General features: G+C 41.6%; 1 protein-coding gene and 1 long non-coding RNA gene across 3 annotated transcripts in view; one reads left to right on the top strand and one right to left on the bottom strand.

The window, feature by feature from the left end:
• Positions 1-12,097, bottom strand: part of HECW2 (HECT, C2 and WW domain containing E3 ubiquitin protein ligase 2) — a 336,842-nt gene extending 324,745 nt beyond the window's left edge. The window contains exon 1 of one of the 2 annotated variants that reach the window (XM_072961562.1): positions 11,736-12,097. The gene's annotated coding sequence lies outside the window, so the exon portion shown is untranslated. The remainder of the gene's footprint in view (positions 1-11,735) is intronic. The other variant, XM_072961560.1, reaches the window with a different exon arrangement.
• Positions 12,098-14,878: 2,781 nt separating this feature from the next.
• On the top strand, positions 14,879-19,198 carry LOC140696655 (uncharacterized). The gene is made up of 3 exons (XR_012073164.1): positions 14,879-14,979; positions 16,461-16,634; positions 19,047-19,198. It is a non-coding gene; the product is annotated as an uncharacterized lncRNA (long non-coding RNA).
• Positions 19,199-19,527: the final 329 nt, after the last annotated feature.

The raw sequence follows: 19,527 nt of genomic DNA, 5'->3' as shown, positions 1-19,527 counted from the left end.
CTTGTTTCCTTAACTATAAAATAAAACAAATACACTAAATGATCTTTACAGTCCTCTCCAACACTAGAAATGTTACTACCACAATAGTTCTAGTCCATTTTCTTTGACTATCATAAATTTATCATTTGTGTGGTATCAATCAAATTGGCTACCCTCTGAATTCATAAATTTCTTGACCACAGTCACAGTCATAAATCTAGCTTGCAAACTTTATTTGGATGGCAGATGCTTTACTTATATTTGTTAAGGAAGACATAATGATTATAAACATATATGTTATAAGGGGCTGCAAAATACATGCGTAGAATTTGATAGAGTTGAAGGGAGAAACAAGTTAACAACAATAGTTGAAGACATGAATATTCCATTTTCCCTAATGCATACATAGAACAATTAGGAGATCAGCAAGGATTGATCTGCACCAAAAGCAGAAGAATGGAAAAAAAGATAACTGGACTTTATCATAATTACTTTTGTGCTTCAAACAACACTACAGAGTGAAAAGACAATCCATAAAAAAATTTTAAAAATTTCAAGCCATCTATCTCATCAGGGTCTAGTATCCAGAATATTTAAAAAATACATACAACACAAAAATTTAAAAATAAGTAAACTTATTTTTAAATTAGCAAAGGATTTGAACAGATACTTCTCCAAAGAATATGTATATATGGCCTATAAACACACAAAAAATGCTCAACATCATGAGTCATGACAGAAAAGCAAATCAAAACCACAATGAAATGCCACTTCACACCCACCAGAATGGCTAAGATCAAAAAGAAAAGCAATAAGTGTTGATGAGGATATGGAGAAACTGGAACACTTACACATTGCTGATTAGAATGTAAAATGGTGCACTTGCTCTGGAAAACTGTTTGGCAGATTCTCAAAATGATACATGTAGAGTTACCATATGACCCAGCAATTCCAGCCCCTAGGTGTATACTCAAGAGAATTGAAACCAAATGCACACAAAAGATTTTACACAAGTGCTTATAGCAGAATTATTCATAACAGCCAAAAAATGAGAGCATCCCAATAAACAAAAACAAAATGCAGATATCTATATTCATAAAACACAATTTTATTTGGCTATAAAAAGGAATGAAGTGCTGATACATGCTAAGTATGGATGAATCCTGAAAACACGCTAAGTGAAAGATGCTAGACACAAAAAGCTGCATGCTATATAATTCCACTTTTATGAAATGTCTACAAGGGGAAAATCTATAGAGACAGAAACTACAGTAGTGGTTGCCAAGGGCTGGGGGCAGAGGAAATGGGGAGTGACTGCTAAGGATACTGGATTTCTTTGGGGGGTGATAAAAAGGTTCTGGAATTACTCAGTGGTGATGGTTTTACAACTTTGTAAATATACTAAAACCCACTAAATTGTATACTTCAAAATGGTGAATTTCATGGTATGTGAATTGTGTCTCAACAAAGCCATTTTTTTAAAAATCAGTAAGGAAAATGAATACCTACAGAATGACTCACCAAGATAGAAAATATATATGTCTTACAATCAGTACAGATCACTGACCCAGACTGTGCTAGATGCTGGGACTATAAAGATACATAATAAACTGTCCTGACCCTTAAGGAATTTAATTTTTAACAAGAAATATAATCAATAATAAATCTTTGGAAACAACTTTGGTTCCTTCACCCAGTTTTCACTCTCAAAATACATAAATTGCTCATTTCTCCATGACAAACTTTAACTGAAAACCCAATTCCAGCAAACTTTAAATATTAACAGCCACCCAAATTCAACAACCACATACTGAATATAGATTATCCTGAATTCTATCTCCAGTAACACTTCTTTCCCAGTACAATAAGGTCCATGTTGTAGCTTAGCCTCCCAGTGCTGTTGCACTGGGTGATCCTAGCTTGGGGGTGCCAAGAAATTCCTGTGTCTTCATTTCTTCACCTTCATACCAACTCCATGCTCACTTCTCTTTCAGATATTACAGGACCTAAGTTTTGTTCCTTTAGGCATCTAACTCTTTCCTTCAGACACCATTAGTGACTAAGGTTCTTCAGACATATATTTTAAGTCAGGTCATCAAAGCAAATGCAGCCCCATTCTTTTATGTCTTATTTCTTTTACTTGGTAAAGATCCAAAATGGTCCTTCCCAGGACCAAAATGCCTCTGCCTGTGTTTGGTGTCCTGCACTGAAAAAGCCAGGTATTCACATCACTACATGTTTTGTTGCTCCAGAACAGATGCAGGCAGGTGCATATGAATCTGGTTTGCCTGAGCCACTCTAAAAATACTTTAATTACCCACATACTACACTCGAGATGTTTTTATATACAAACTTATCTTTTTAGCTTAATTTGAAAAATCTGACAATTTGGTCATACTGGACCCTAATTCCCACGTGGCAACAATTGAGTAAGCTGGGGGGTGGCACCCCCTTCCCCTCTGATGAAGAATGCCTCGCCATGATCCTCACCACTCCACAAGGTTTCCATGCAAGGCACTTTAAAAGCTGGTTCCATCTGTGACCTGCTGGCTCTGGAGGGGCTGGAGTATGAGATGAGTCCAAGTCCAGAGAGTTAGAAGGAGTTTCTAATCATACAGGGAAGACCCGTTCCCTTATCTTCGGTTTCAGGTTGCACGGCCACATTCCTCTACCTTTGCCAAGCTCTCCTAGTTTCTCACTCCAACAACTGCTTCAATTTCCTGTAATCACCATCATGTCTAATATCTCAGTATCACTGACTTCTCTAAATTACTCCAGGGCACTCCTACAGAGGCATCTCTGGCCTGGCAAGAAGCAGTGTAATTCCGGGCTGCATGGCAGAAAGCACTGAGGATCTCAGCCATAGACCAATGAAACCTTCATTTCTAGACTCGCTTCTCTTTAAAGATAAATGCTCCTCCTAAATTTCTGAATTCTTATGTGTTTTCAAAAAATGCTTCCCAACCTTTACTATGCATAGAACACATCTGGGGATCTTGTTAAAATGCAAGTTCTGATTCAGTGGGTCTGGATTCCAAGTGGTGCTGATCTGCTGGTCTGTGGACATACTTTGAATAGCAAGGAGTTAGAAGGCTTACAAGAGAGAAGAAGGTTTCTGAAATAGGAAGTATCTGAATGAATCAGACCTCCAAGACTTGACTTTCTGCCATTTTAAAACTACAAAAATGTTCATCTTTTAGCATCTGTGCCAACTTAATATCTGATTTATATAAATAACAGCTTTTCATAATGGTCCACGAGAAAGAAACATATGGTTCCTTCAGCCATTAGGCATTATTGTGTATGTATTCACTTCGAGATCAATACTGCGCATTATACGGAGGTGTCAGCCAAGTTTCTGTATCTTCAGAGTCCTGAAAGTCTAGTTGGCAAAAAAACTAATAGCAAACAAAATAAATTGTGCATCACCTAAGGCAGCAGATGATTAAGATCTTAATTGCTATAAAACAGTGATTCCCAAGAGTGTGGGCATATCAGTATCTGGGGGGGAAGATATCAAACTAAACACATTGCCCTCGATCCCCTCTCCAGTTAGGATCTCATTCTACCCCACTCTTACTGCCAATCACAACAAAGGAAGCTCCATTTACTTCTGGAAATGCCATATTCTTCAGAAGGGTAAGATGGGATGGAAATGATGAAAACCACCATTTTTAATTACATACAGGAGAGTAAGTAGAACTGTTGGCATTCCAGGTCGAAAGTGCTTCCGCTGGGAAAAGTCTGGAGGTGGAGACGAGTGTCCGGGGTATTTCTGAATAGGAAGGAGACCTGCCTAATTGAAGTAAACCAGAGTGTCCCACTCACCATCACACCGTTCTGGGTGGAGGAAGCACGGAAATGACCTCCTAAGAACTTGATGATCACCAATCAAGAACATTAAAGAGAGATTTCTTCACAGGAAGGTTGAACTAGTTTACCTCTCAGATCCTTTCCAATTTTTCCTCAACCACAGAGCAAAATTTCGATTTTCCTCTAACACATAATTCCAGCCTGAATCACTCGCCTTAACTGCTGTTGACCATGAGAAATGAGTGAAGAGAATGTGAATGCATAAAAGTCTCCGTAAATTTAAGAAAGAGCCTAAATCACTGCATCAGGTTCAGTTCCACAGCTGCTCTATATCCCGGTTCTTTGAGATTGCTCGCATAGGTCTTCTTTTCAACTCTGTCATTAATCATCTTTGTGACTCTTCTCTGAGCCTTGTCCAAATCATCCTTATCCCTCTCACAGAGGCAAGTGGTGAATTCCACTCCAGGTCTTCCCTGACCACCCCATGTAAAGGAAGTCTCAGTTACACTCCCTTCTCTAGCAAGGTCCGTCTCCACAAAGCACTTACACTTCCAACTACATTTTCTCATTTCTCACTTCTGAAATATTTCAAAAATACATTCAGAACTCCATATAGTTCAGAAGTTAATGTAACAAATACCACCACCCTGGTTTAACAAATGTAAACATTTCTGCCACATCTGCTTTGCAATTATATTTACTTGTTTATTCATATCATTATCGACATTGCCTATTTCCTACTATATTCTCTGTTGTCCGGTCAGGGTCGTGTCTGAATGTTGACTTCTTTTATACCTATCACTCAGCACAGACCCTGCCACATGTAAGGCTCTCAATGTTTGTTCAATGAATAATGCATGAATGACTTCTGTCCTGGAATGAAATCATGGCCATCACTATAGAAGAGTTATTAGACAAAAGACAATGACCGCATCTTTATTAAAGTCTAAAAAAAAAAAAAAAACAAAGAAACGGATCTTTATTGAAGAATGAGGGTTCAAATTTAAAAGTGTGCTAGAACTGGACATTCCACATTAGAGTGGGTTAGCTGAACAAGGAACAGAACTTCCCTAGAGGCCCTTACTCCTCTTGCTCTGGATAGCACATATCCAGATAGCCAAAAGGCATGGACGAATAGGAGATGAGCTCTCAAAGTACCTTCTAGTTTAAAGATGCCAACTCAATAGCTTAAAGAAAGAATGAACAAAGGAAGACAGGGAGGTAGGGAGGGAAGAAGGAAGGGAAGTTAAGGGGGAGGGAGTCCTATGCAGAGAATTCAAGACCACTAGAGAAGATCTATTTTTCTCTAGGTTAGGTTGGGGGCAATTATAGATCTTGTGCTGAAAACCTTTGAGTATCAAGTACATTTCAGTGAAATGAAGCCAAGCCTAAGGTAAAAGTATAAGCAAGGTCACATTCAGTTATCAGATTTCTCCACCTCCTTTTGCCTGTACTCTCCGCCACCCAGTATCTTAACCCAAAATCCTAAGAGTCTGAGTTCCTCCTCCCACTGTGGTTCTCCTGATGCTCTCAAATACAAAGAATACACTTGTATTCTCTCCCCATCAACATTATTGGGTAGAAGTTCAATTTTTTTGTGCTCTTATTCTTCAAATAGGTCATTGAGAAATAATATGCTTATTATTTAAAGGACTGCCCGTTATTGAAAATATTACCTCCTTAACTCTTTATGGCCAGTGTGGACCTCCAACTCTCTCTAATGAAAAAAAAAGGCTTAGTCCCTAGATTGTGGCAGATTGTTTTATTTGTCAACAATTCTTCCTTCCCTCCCTGTCCTTGACATGGTTCCCTGTGGGTAGAGTATGGTATTGAGGTATGCCACTTGATCCAAGAAAAATCATTTCTAATCAGTATCACGAAGAAACACTTTTTTGCTCCACAGATGTCTTACACCACAGACAGAATGTCATATGAGCACCTTTCCTGTAAACAGCCAGTATCTGCCAGCACAGAGAAGCAGCCTCATCTCCCTGCCCATCAGTTTGCACACAGCACACACAGATAGGCAGGGGCTGAAATTTGGCTGTATGCAGTCTTCCCTATCTTTTAGTATTTCAAGATCAGAAGGCACTACATCTTCCCTGTGAATGGAATAGCATGTGGACTGGCTTCTAGGTACAACTTCTTTTCTTCATGAAGCCATCCCCTTCTTAACTGTACATGAAACTTGTGCTTTGTCAGTCCTGCCTCCTGAGAACTTTTCCAGGTTCATATATGATGGTTAACCAAAGGAAAAATCTCTTCCCTTATAGCATGAGTTCTCAGTGATAAATGAACAAAGCATCACTAAGCACTCCTCCCTGAACAAATGCCAAAAGCTGATTCATTCTCTGCATGACATCGCTGGTTTCATCCAACCATAAAGTGAAATATCTGCTAGCACGTACTTGATAGTAATCGCTCTTCCACACTCCACTCCACTCATATTATGCAACAGCCAACCGTGTCATTTGACAAAGGAATTCTGTCAATAACTCCTGGTTTCTCTCTAAGGATAATGTTTGTCTTTAACTTTCCAGCTGATTTTCCAAGTGTCTCTTCAATAAAATGACTTACACTTCCTTTCGTTACAAGGATCCTTTAATGATGCTACTAGGGTCTTAAGCCCTTACCTACCGTTAGCAGTACAATACATTAATTTTGTAGTGGAAAGCATTATTGTGCATTTGTCCTGGAAAAGTTCAATAGTATCACAGAGAAGCCACTGTGCTTTGTTTGAAAATGACACCAAAACATCCATGGCTCCGTGCCACTACTAGACAGTTTCATAACAGGCAATGACTGGGGACTGGGAGTGAATGGATGGCAAGTCCAACAAAAAGTAGTTTTGAGATAGTCATCATCATACTTCCATACGCACTTTTCAATTTCAGCTACTGTTTTGAAGTCATCACTCTCACAAATTCCCTTGTTTTTACACATGCAGATACACATTTTATATTTGGAATGGGATTCAGTTCTCCAAGCATGTATATGACATTCTGAACTGTTGCATTTACGTTACTATCTTCATCATTACCTTTACACTTCAGTAAACCACTTTTAGGCCACTGATATATTTTTGTGAAATGGAGATACAGTTTAAGACCAGCAATAACAAAGTATGGTATTTAACAAATATACAACAAGCAAACGACAGAAAAAGTGTCATATGAAGTGCACCATTTATGAAATGTAACCGATAGTGACCTGTGCAGTCGTCATAGCCCAAACACAATTTTTAATACCAGAATGACTTTTAAAAACATAATGGGATATCTGCTGAAATTACAATTACTCTCATATCCCAAAGCACTACACGCTCTGCAACTCCTACACCACCTCTCTGATTCACATTTCCAACCTCCCCTACCCCCATCCTGGTCACTGCACTGCATCATGTTGGTCTTCCTGCTAATCTCTGAACACATCCAAACCCATTCTCACCTTCAGGCTTTTGCACTGGCTGTTCCCTCTGCCTGGAACACTCCCCTCATGTATCTGCATGAGCAACTTCTCTCACTTCCTTTTAAGTCTTTGCTCAAGCTCTCTTTCTTCATGAAGGCTACAGAACAACATGTATCCTGTTCTACTTTCTTTCTTCCAAAGGACTTACCTCCTTCTAGCAAGCTGTATAATGTACTTATTTATCTGGGTTACTGTGCATCTCCCACTCCTACCCCTCCACCTCCAATAGAATGAAAACTTCACAAGGGCAGAGATCATTGTTTTACTCATTGGTAGATCCCCAGCACCTAGACTCATGGAAGGGGCTCAATAAATAGTAGTTGAATGAGTGAGTGAAATTTCTTCATTACTTTTCCTTTCTAACCACCAAGCTGTCTGTGGATCTGACTTAAGAGAATTAAACAGAAAATAGAGAACCATCAAAGGATCTAAGCAACAGAATGACACAAGGTCAGAAAATAACTTAAAATTTGGAGAGACTAGATTTTTTTTTAGTTTAAAAGTCAATCCATGAACAAGATAATATAAAAGCCACAATTTTCTAAATGTCTACGTCTTCTTAAAAGGTAATTTCAACCCCACAACATATACATCTATAAACATATGCTCAGTGTTGTGTATATACTCATACACATACATGCATGCACATGGTAAACATAGGCTGAACAAATCAAGAAGAAGCTAGGGACATTTTTCTATCATATGGGTATTCTTCATATAAAAGCTAGTGACCTAGTTTTAGTTAAGACAGCCATACATCATAGTCTTCCTGGGGCAGCCCCAGTGTATACTTTTTGACCTTGAGCCCCTTCCAGTTAGTATCACCTTTTACTTTCAAAACTGTCCTTGTCTGGACAAAAATAATTACATGGTCAGACAACTTATAAAGGAGATACATAAATTTCTTCTTATTCAAGCATGACGACCAAGCTTTTAAGGATTTTAGTGGAGCGTATATGGAAACGGTGACAGCCATAAATAATTGTAACACCTCCTGGACAGCACTGCAAGTGAACTCTTTCAAACAGGCAATTCTTTAGCAAAGGAGCACAGCTCTTGTTGCAGAAGTACGTGCCAGAAGCTTCATAAATCTAGCCTAAATCGCACCAGGTCACCTGCACAATCTCCAACCTCTGTGAGAATGTTCTCATGATAACCAGCCAGCACACAAAATTCTTCTCTGCAAGCCCTTTGTCTGAAAAGCTGAGACCCAAACCCAAGACTGTCAGAAGAGAGGGCGGAAAACAAAGGCTCTTCTATTACACTCGCAGCCCAGGGCGCTTGGAAACTAGGAGAATGTGGAGTCAAGTCTTCACAACAACACATGTGTTCTGGATTCTCAGTAAATTCCAAGAGCTTGACCAAACATTAGATCTTGAAATTTGCATTCATATTTTCAAGAGCCATGTACCCACCAGGTCTGCAAACAGGTTTTGTTGAAGCTGCTCTCCTAAGTCATAGGAGTTGTCCTAATTCCTGTCAGCCCCAGGTAAATAGGTGTTAATTCTTTTCATGCTTGAAGACAATAAATAAAATGGGCTTAGAGCCAGAGTAGACACTTAATACCTCAAGGATAAAACTATTTTATTTCTTTTATGCATAAATAGATGACAAGCAACCAGTTACTTCATTTTTTTTTTTGTCTTCCTTGCCATTATTCTTTTCTCTTACGCACTTTTTGGTTTAAGTTTTTTTTTACCTTTCTTACCTTTGCATTTACCAAATTAAAGACTGAAATAAAGCAAGACTCAAAATTTGAAGTTGGGGAGGTTGATGAAGAATAGAGTGAAGGTTCCTTACTATCTAGGGTGACCATATAATTTTATCACCCAAACCAGGGCACTTTTAAGTGTGAAAGGGGATGTGTTTGACAATTAAGATAGGTCATCAGGAATAAGCCGGGATTCTTGCAGGCAAACCAGGAGGTGTGGTCACCCTTCTAATCCTTTATTTTCCCATACAAAAGATATCCTGTGTGTACAGAAGCAATTCTGTCTCTGTTAGGTCAACCAAATTTCAAATACAGCGCTCTCTCTTTCAGGCCTGGCCTTACTTTCGACAATGGAGCTGGGTAGGGCTTCACTCCACCCTGCCATTCCCTATCCACACAAAACTGGTTCCACTTTTACTCAAGAAAACAGGTAGCAACACACTCGACTGTGGAGGCAGGCCAGGTGCCCAGCGAGCCCCAGGCCTGGTGCCTCAGGCTTCTGGTAAAGGAGAACTTCACAAGAGAGGCAGCAACCTGGTGAGAAGGTACACAGACACCAGCCACAACTTTAACACTCTGAATGTGAATGTTAGAGCCCATTGTTGATGCCAGGGCACACGCTGAAACTGGACAGAGCCCAAAAGCCACCTCCCCAGCAAGACACATTCATCCAGAAGAAAAGGCTATGGCATCCATCCTCAGCTACAGATAACAACCTTGGTTTCTTTACCTTTTGCTGAGATCAGTGGTGCAGGATTTGAAAAGAGTAAGAAAATATTTTCTCCCCAGATGACAGCGTCCAAGTTAAAGAGAGCCAATGCTTACTTTTACTCCCTACTTCCTGTTCAGAGGGGTCAAACATTGCTCATGTTGTTCATTAAACTTAGCCCTGTGACTGGTGAATATTAATTTACTGGAATAGTCTCCATCACATGCATACAGAGGGAAGACCAATTTTGCCATCTAGTTGCAATCCACAGCACATCAAGAGTCTACAGCGGTGGTAGGAGCAGAAAAGCTCCAGGTGGCTTATCTCAAATGTTCAGAATGACTGATTTCTTCAAGGACTCCACAGTCATTCAAAAAGATTCATTGCCAAAAGCTGCTCAATGCTGAGATGGAGACATGGGTAAAGCAAATGTCTTAGGCTGTTAAGCCTAATAAAAATAGAGCAGCCCCCAGCTGAGAGTCTGGGGACAAGTGCTGGGAGTCTGGGAACCACCTGTCATGGAGATGGTAGAAGATACTCCTTCTGAATTCATAACGAGTGGACTACAGTCCTTCCAGCTAGGAGACACCTGAGTCCAAGGGGCCATTTGTACACAAGAAAGAAAAAGTTATGACTGGTTTCCCAGTGGTACGATAATCTTAAATTCAAAGACATTTTTGTTAACATAACTGTTTAAACTGCTTCACATAACCACAATTGAGGCCAAATTGTGCCAAAGGAATAATCAAAACAAATAACTCAATAATGACTTTTTAAGTGTTTGAAGAAAGAAACCAACTGGTTAGGCTGCTGGATGGTAAGGTTATAATGTGTTCTTTGGAAGATCAAAATTATGTCTTCCCCATCCTACCCCATCTCCCAACAGTGAAGTGGATAATTTCTGAAGAATACAATGACCCTTTATGCTGGGCTTCTCTCGTCTGCTGCGGATGCCATCTGTCTCCCACGCTATATAAACAATCCCTGCAGGAATCTTCTGAAGCCCAAACAGATTAGCAAACTCCAGATTCCCACACCATTAATGATACCCCTATCCAGATTAGGCTTCTTGCTTTAATAACTCCAAAGATAAGCCTAATAATTAATCCTTCTTTGTTTATAGGTAATGTGAGTGTCATTTTAAAGATACCTCTCAGAACATACAGCCATCTGTTGGGAGGAGGGGAGGGGGGAGCTCTCTCCAGGCAACAGAAGAAATGAGCCCTTGAGGGAATAGGAGAAAAAGTAAAATGAAAATCACGTTTGTAAGACAAACAAATACATGAAATTTCACCAGGTCTAATAGAGGACTCTACTGTACGTTAAAACATTTTTCTTCTAAAGTACAAACTACAGAAAACTATTCAAGAAAAGACATGTTTCACACTTTGACAAAGGAATAGGTACAATGAGAATTCCAAGTTTGCTCGACCCCAGGAGAGTGAAAGCAGAAACCGTACCAGGAAGGCTAAAGGCCCCCGGGGAAGTCTGCCTACCGTCCACCTCTGCCTGTGATGATCGCCGGAGTTTGCCTTCTCGAAATGTAATGTCGCTAGAGCTGTAACTCTGTGAGCTCTCTGTATTGTCTCCAAAGACTTCCAACTCTAAAAGAAGTAAATGTGCCTGTAAAGCTTTTCCTTAAAAAATAATAATACTCAAAGGAAAACACCTGAGCTCAGCTAACAGAGGAAAAGACAAGACTTGGAAGAGCCAGACCTCTGCAGTTGCAAGTCGGAAACGTCTACGTCTAAATCTGCAGCCCCAGTTTCCTCCAGGCCCCAAGCCCCGGCAGAGGATGTTCACAACACACTCCAAACCAAAAAGGAAACGGAGCCTTTTCTCCCTCAAGTGATGCTCAGATTGACCCAAAAGTCTCAGCTTCCCGGGAGAACCAAACCCTGAAACACTTCCCGGTGTCTCTCACCCGCGTCTCAGGGCAGCGGAAGCCGAAATGTCAAATGAATGACCGCGCCGCGGCGCGAGGGAGGAAAACAAAGCCACCTCCCGCTGTCCGGCACCCGCAGCGCGAGGGCCGGGCGCGGGCCGCGCACTCACCTGGGGCTGGGCGCCGCCGCCGCGGGCTGCGGGTGGTGGCCGGGCCGCGGGGCGGCGGTGCGCCCCCGCAGTCGCCCGGACCCGCGGCCCCGGCGCCCTCCGGCCGGTCCGCTCTCGCCGCGGGGAAGGCAGGCGGCCGGGGGCGCCGCCGCGCGTCGCATGCAGCTCCCGGCTGCGGCGGCCGCTGCCACGGGGCCGAGGGACCCTGCGCCGCTGTCTGCGACCCCGCGACCAGAGGCGGCGACCAGAGAGACGCAGCGCGGAGCCGAGCGCGCCCGGCGCGCCCCTCAGCGGCTCTTCCCGCCGCCCTCCGCAGCGGGCTGGGTCTCGGCTGGCCTTTGTGCTGGCATCTTCTTGGCTCCCAACGACACCCGGAGCTCCCCAGGCGGCTCCGCGCCGCCGCCCACCCCCGGGTTACGCCGCGCCCCCCGCGCGGCCCGCCGATTGTGTCGAGTCAGCAGCTGCGGGAACGCGCGAAGCCACGTCTCCCGCCCGCGCTCCGAGGGCGCCGGGGGTCCGGGCGTCCCGAGGAGGTTTACGGCCGAGCTCGGCGGCCCCGCAAAGCCCGGCTCCCCCCGCTCGCCCTCAGGCGTCGCCCGCGAGCCGCTCCCCGCGAGCTCGCCCGGCCTCCCTCCCAACGCCACCCTCCTCAGGCCCGGCGTGTCCAGCCGGGTGCCCGCCCCAACCCCGGCGCCCTGGCCCTGGGGGCGGCGAGGGGGGCGGGCCGCTCACCTCCGGCGGCGCTGGCGCCCCTCCCGCTAGACGCCTGGGCGGCATCTGCCCGCACCTCCCGGCGGGGCGCTGGGCTGGGGGCTCCCTGCACTTTGGGGACCGGGGGAAGGGAGGCGGGAGGGATGCGGGGAGAGGACGGGAGGGACAGCCAGACCTTGGCCAGCTGGACCTTCCCGAGGAAGGTGCGGGAGAGCGGGGCGGGAGCAGCTGGGCGAAGGACGAATCCCGAGGCTGCGGCGGAGCCGGAGCTGCTCTCATGCGACGCCGAAGGACGTGAGGGTTTCGAGAGGCGCCGCGGAGGAAGAAGGAGACCCTCAGAGGTCAGGCAGGCTGGACTCTTCCTAAATCCCACCGGGAGGCTGAATGGAGGAGTGTCATGCCTCGGTTTCCCCAGCTGCAAGGACAAGACGGTAATATTCATGTCACCTATACGGGGTGTGGTCACGATTAAAAATGGATTATTGAGAGCCTTCCAAGCTACGTTGCCTAAAGAGGGCACTCAAATTAAAAATTACTGAATTATTCTCAGCTTTCTATTTACTTCTCCTGGAGCATCTTCATTGACTCAGCCCCACTTAGGGGAAAGAGTAAAAACACTGAAATGTAAGAATATTGCCCCCTATGCAGGATGTCTATCCGGATAAGGAAAGGATTTTTGATTTTACAGCTTAACTACAATCATATGAAAGAAGTCCCAAAACACTTACTACAAATAAGGGATATCTGTTATTTGGGGATTTTTGAGTTTGTGCTTTCAATGTTACCCATTTCTCCCCCTTCCCTAATAACAGCGGTCCATTTTTCGTTTGTGGTTCCAGGATACTGACACCTCCCACCTTCGATCCCCAGAACTGGCCCGTCATCATATTCTAGACCACACTGACTGGTTCTGGGACGGGCTTATTGGTCCAGGAACTCAATCTGGGGCTTTTGCTGAATCAGTTCAGAAAAAGAAAAAGAAAAAAAGCCCTTTAAACTAGGATGACTAATGTGTAAGGGTATAAGCCAGTGATAAGTACTACCAATGCATGTGAATGAAGTCAACTTCAAGGGGGGGAACGCTGAGGGAGAGGGAGAGGGGATAACGTCTTTTGAGCCTTAGGAGACAAAATATGTCTGAAGTGAACTCTGCACTCGAAGACAATAAACCCCCTTCCTCTCTATTTCCTCAAGTCAGTTTCAGCTGTGCTCTGTCGCATGTCACATAAAGCCCTGACTCATTATTCCTCTGGATCTCGCCATCCCAGGCATCATTGCTGGGCTACTCCAAAGAACTGATGAGCCTCACAAACACACCAAAAAAAAAAAAAAGAGGTCCTTTTCTTGTACCTACTGGAAGAATAGGAATTTCAAGAGATTCCACATATTGTTCTTTCTGCAACTTGCTCTAGACCCAACAACCCCAAACCCACAACCCTTAGCCTCCTGTATTGATTAACCACTATCTTACAATCTAGCTATAAACAAACAAAAAGCATAAAATAGAAATAGGGCTAAAATGCTTCATTATTGTTGCCCTTAGGTTTAAAAAAAAAACAACTTTTTCCTCTCACCTTAAAAGCAGTCCCATCTATCTTTTACAGTTTTTCTATATTAGGCATTAAACCTGAGGCTAAGGCATCAAGTAGGATTAATAGCAAAGTCATCCTAAAATCTCAGATTTCCAAAAGTGTGTAAAGGTTAGGTTCTTTCACACTACACTCCCCATCCCTAATACCACCACTACCCAGTCAGGGTCTCCCCTTCACAGGATCCTGGACTTGTCCTCATTAGCCTCTTTTTGTGCTGTTCCTGTGGAGGGGTTGGGATCCCTCAGTTTTTCACAAGCTGGTCAATTCTACGTTGAAACTGGTTTAATATTAGATAGTGATTCCTTATATTGAGTCCAAATACTTCTTTCACCTCACAAGACTCCAGGTACTAAAGTCAGACTTGAGAACCACTTGAATTGTCTTTTCCAAGATCTTTGCATGGCTCTTGGCTGCTTATCATATGGCAGAGCATCCTGTCCCTTCACCATCCTAGGTTACCTCATTTCCACGAACGTGCTCAAATTTGTGAACATACTTCCTGAAGTATAGTGCCCAAAGCTAAACCCAAAGGCAGATTCCAGGAAACTTAAACTTCAAGCCCCTTCCAACACCGCAAGAGGGGTCCTAGAAGTGTGTTCATGTGGTCTTAAGTTTCTGTAAAAGTTTCAAAAGTAAAATATTTACTCTCAAGAGATTGCCATCTTTTTTCACTCTAACTTTCCTTCTGTCTAATTCCTTGTGTCTGGAAGCACTGAAGTGATTGCAGGCATTTTGGGGCTCTGGCTAATGGATAGTTAAGTTAGTTCAGTGGAAAAAATGTATGTGGCTCATGGGCATTAAGGCCCATTGTGATGGTAGCAACTATTCCAGCTGCTCAAAGACCGACTGTCACCTGGGTCACTTGGTGTTGTGACACAAAGTGGAAGGCCAGAGACCAGATCTACAAATGGATGCTTCAGGACCAACGCAGAAGCATATAGGTAATGGGGTAAATAATGTCTGAAATGTATGAGTCCAGAACTAGAACTGGAAAATCCTTCCACATCCTATTCTGTGTATATAAAAGAAATTTGGTAGGAACTTTCCCAAACTTGACTGCTGTTCTTTAAAATTATGTTACCTTCCCAATAATAAATTGTAGACTGGAAAGAAACTCTTCCAACCTACTAATAAAACAAAGAAATTTCAATCCACTCTGCTAGTGGAAAGACTGAAATATCTATTAACTCCATAGAACAAAATGTGACAAACTCATTTTCCTATGAAGAAGAAATTAAAGAGTATGCATCCAAAATATGTAGGAAAAAGTATTGTAAAAGTTCATTAGGTAGTTAGTTAATTTTAAAAATCATGATATTTTTCTGAATTTGGAGATGTCTCGTACATATGAATTTTTTAATTTGTAATTTGTTATTTTTATTCTAAATAAATATTGCTTCTGTACCTCCTTTTATACTTATATATTCTTTTCTTCAAGATGCCTCTGGATTGTATAATCTTCAGACTCCACAAAATGTGGATCTATACCCTAATGAATCTGATGCTCTGAATGTAATCTAATTAGTGTAGCATTCAGGGAGTGGGAGCTTCCAATGGAAAAACTGACTTATTAAGCACAACTGTGCTTTAAGACATCCATTACTGTCATATTTCATCTATGAACCATCAAAGGAATGAATGACTAGTTACAACTAAGGAATTCAGGGCATAACTGAAGGATGTCCATTTGAATGCCAAAAAAAAATTCTTAAATGTATTACAACTTTTTTGCCCTTTTAAAGAAAGTATACCAAACCTAACTGACTCATCATTTTCACAGCGGCAATGATTTATTTACTGTAGTATGACTCAGTGATACCCTTAGGACCTATGTAAGTATAAATGTTTTTGCCTTTACACTAAACGGCCTCAATCTACTATGGTTTTTGCTGTGGTGGTTGTACTTTAAAAGTAATTTTTTCCTTAGAACCCCACATTATTCCTACCTATCACCTTCTCTTGACAATCTTTCTTATCTCATTGAGTTCCTGCTTGTAGTCTGGTAATGAATTGATAAACCATATAAATATTCTCATTAGAACTTTGTCTAAAACGGCTTTTGGGAGGGAGGAGATTCAGTGAATAATATACCTGAGCTTTAGTGCGTAGCTTTTATGGCATCTACTTCGGTTGCTCTGAATTCTTTCTTATTTTCTTTCAATCTCTCACTCACTACTAATGGTAAGAAGCCCTGGATTCTTCCTTTCACATATTCTCTAGGTAAATACTTAATAACCATTTACTGTGAGCTGGGCATTCTTCTAAGTGTTGAGGTTACAGAAGTGAAGGGAATAGACAAAAATCCCTACCCTTGTAAAGTGTATATTCTGGTGGAATAGGGAAGGAGAGATCCAATAATAAGCAAGATGTGGCAGAAAGCATTAGTGTTTACAATAGCCATATATTCCTATCCATTTTCCAGTCTCCTTTGCACTTAGGAGAGAGCTATGTGACTACTTCGGGCAAATAGAATTTAAGCAGCATTGATGGGTGTCACTTCTGGCAGTGGAGGTTGAAAATTCATTGTGACTTCTCTCATCTCTTCATCTTCACTGGATACTACAGAGGCCATGTGTTGAAATGGTGTCATCCTAAGGTAAGGAGGTGAACCATCACTTGGAAGAAAGCTAACTAACTGATATAAGACTGTCTTGAGAGCAAGAAATATAGTGTTAAGCTACTTAGATGAGAAGGTTATTTGTTATAGCAGCCAGTATTAATGATACTGACTACAATGGAAACTGATATCTTGAAATAGGATGCTGCTAGCATTAAAACCTAAAATATGTGGCATTTACTTAGGAGTTCAGCAGCCAGTAATAAAAAAAACCCCTAATATTAGAAGTTAAAGAGATGATGATAATGATATGCAGTGGCAAAACAATTAGTAAAATGTTATTGTGATAGCTTATCTTGTGTCACTGAGTCAGCAGTACTAAAATAAGTGATTAGAAAGGATCAACTAGTCAGTGATGAAAGCTATTGGTTGCAAATGGCAAAATATCACAAAAAAAGACGTGAGTTTAGGAAAGAATCAGCCAGTTTTCAAACATAAGTGAGAGATTACAGAAAGTCAAGAAATTTCGGTCTTTGAAGAAGTGGAAAGGCTGACTGCTTTTAGATTCCAAACAGTAAACAATGGGATTTATAAAGACTTTGAAAGACAAAGCCCTGGTACAACTCAGTCAGGGAAACGATCAGATTTGAGGGTGTAGTCAGATAGCTTTGTAGTTACCATTAAGTTGAGAAAGGTTTAAATCTTATATTTAGAAAAACACTTTGGGTATAGTTTCTGGCATACATAACTGACTGGAAGCAAAAAGATCCAAAATTGATTTATTTTAGAGGAAATTATATTACCAGAGAAACTATTAGGCCAGACTAAAAAGTTATTTATCCAGTTCAAGACTTAGAACAACTTTCCAGGTGAGGAAGCACGTTTTGAATGTTGTACACCCCCCCACCAAGGAGATCCCACATATTGTTCCTCATTTTATATGTGGCCAGGGAGGGTAATAGGGAAGAAAGAACCTCACAGAGGAGAAAAAGGAAAGGATGGAGGTAGAGGGAACAATGTACAAAGGAGGTTCTCCCTCAGGGCAGAAATAGAATTTAATCATGCAACCTCCCAAACCACCATGGTAAATGGGGTATATCCCAGTGCCTACATCATAGGATTGCATAATTACTCTGGACAAGAGATTGCTGTGTGTCTTCCATTCTTTTCTTTTACAAATGTGAGTATCTTGCAAGTGTCCGTCATTATATACTGGATTTCAGAGGAGGCAGATATCCTGTCCTTTTGGACCATAGGCTACTACATACCCTAAACTGCCATACCATTAAGGCACCACATCTGGACTTGACGGAGAGAACTGCGTATCACCCAAAGAGCTAGGAAAAAATGACTATCTTGTCTTCCTTAGTGAGAGAAATCAAATTTTGTTTGTTTGTTTGTTTGTTTGTTTTACATTTTTTTAATTGAGTTATAGTCATTTTACAATGTCATGTCAAATTCCAGTGTAGAGCACAATTTTTCAGTTATATATGAACATACATACATTCATTGTCACATTTTTTTCACTGTGAGCTACCATAAGATCTTGCATATATTTCCCTGTGCTATACAGTATAATCTTGTTTATCTATTCTCTATTTTGAAATCCCAGTATATCCCTTCCCAGCCCCCGCCCCCTTGGCAACCACAAGTTTGTATTCTATGTCTATGAGTCTGTTTCTGTTTTGTATTTGGTTTTTTTTTTTAAGATTCTGCATATAAGTGATCTCATATGGTACTTTTCTGAGAAATGAATGTTTTTAAATATAGCAATGTATTAATTTTCTATTTTTGCATAACAAATTACCACAAACTTAGTGGCTTAACACAGCATGCATCTATTATCTCACAGTTCCTATGGGTTAAAATCTGGGCACAGCTTAATTGGGATGTCTGCTCATGGTCTCACAAGGCTGCAGTCGAGGTGTCTGCCAGGTTGCATTGTCATCTGAACATATTACTGCAGAAAAATCCACTCACTCAGTGTGTTGGCAGAATTCATTTCCTTATGATTCTAGAACTAATGGCATCTTGTTTCTTCAAAACTAGCAGGAGAATCTAGCTTGCCAGTCTTCTAAGACAGTCTTAATCAAAGGGGTAACATTCTATCATTTTTGCCATATTCTAATGGTTAGAAGCAAGTGAGAGATCTTGCCCATACTCAAGGAAAGGGATTTTATAAGGACCTGACTCATGGGGGTCTTAGCTCATTGCCTGCAAAAGGAAAAAGGGGAACAAATGGATATTTGATGACCAGAAAGCAAATGTATTAGTTTTTACCAATCACTATGTGCTCCTGTATTTCCCAGGCAGCCTTATGGTTAAGTGGCCATGTGACTAGTTCTATCCAATGGAACGTGAGCAGAATTACTAATGTGGATCATATCTAGACTGAGATGGTTAATTATACAAAAAATGTACCCTCCCTGTTTCCTCTTCCCCCTTCCCTAGAGCATGAAGACCACATGTTGAAAGATGGCAGCATTACAACATAGAAGAAAACTGGCTTTTTGAGCACTGCTTGGAGAAAAGCCAGCCAGGAGAATAGCACCACCTCTGCCCAGACCAAGACAGAAGTAAGAAATAAACACTTTTCCTGTTAAGCCACTCATATTTGCAAGTTATTTGTATGAAAGGTTTGAAGGGGTTGGAATAGTATGTAGTGGAGGAAAACAGCCTCCCTGAGAAAATGACTTAAATAAAGACCTGAGAGAAATAAGGTATCAGCCACTCAGCCACTGAGAAAAGGAACATTCCAGGAAGAAGGAAGAATATGTATAAACGTGCTGAGTTGGGAGATGGATAAATAGTATCTCACTGTATCAGAGGTTACTTCAATAATCACCTTGTTTTTAAGATATTTTATACTAGTGTTCCCCATCCCAAAATTATTTTGTTTAATATATTATTTTTATGAGCTTTCTTCATTCAT

This window comes from Vicugna pacos, chromosome 5 (assembly GCF_048564905.1).
Source record: "Vicugna pacos chromosome 5, VicPac4, whole genome shotgun sequence".
Lineage (NCBI taxonomy): Eukaryota > Metazoa > Chordata > Mammalia > Artiodactyla > Camelidae > Vicugna > Vicugna pacos.
The sequence above is the reverse complement of the archived record's forward strand: the minus strand, read 5'-3'. Positions and strand labels throughout refer to the sequence as shown.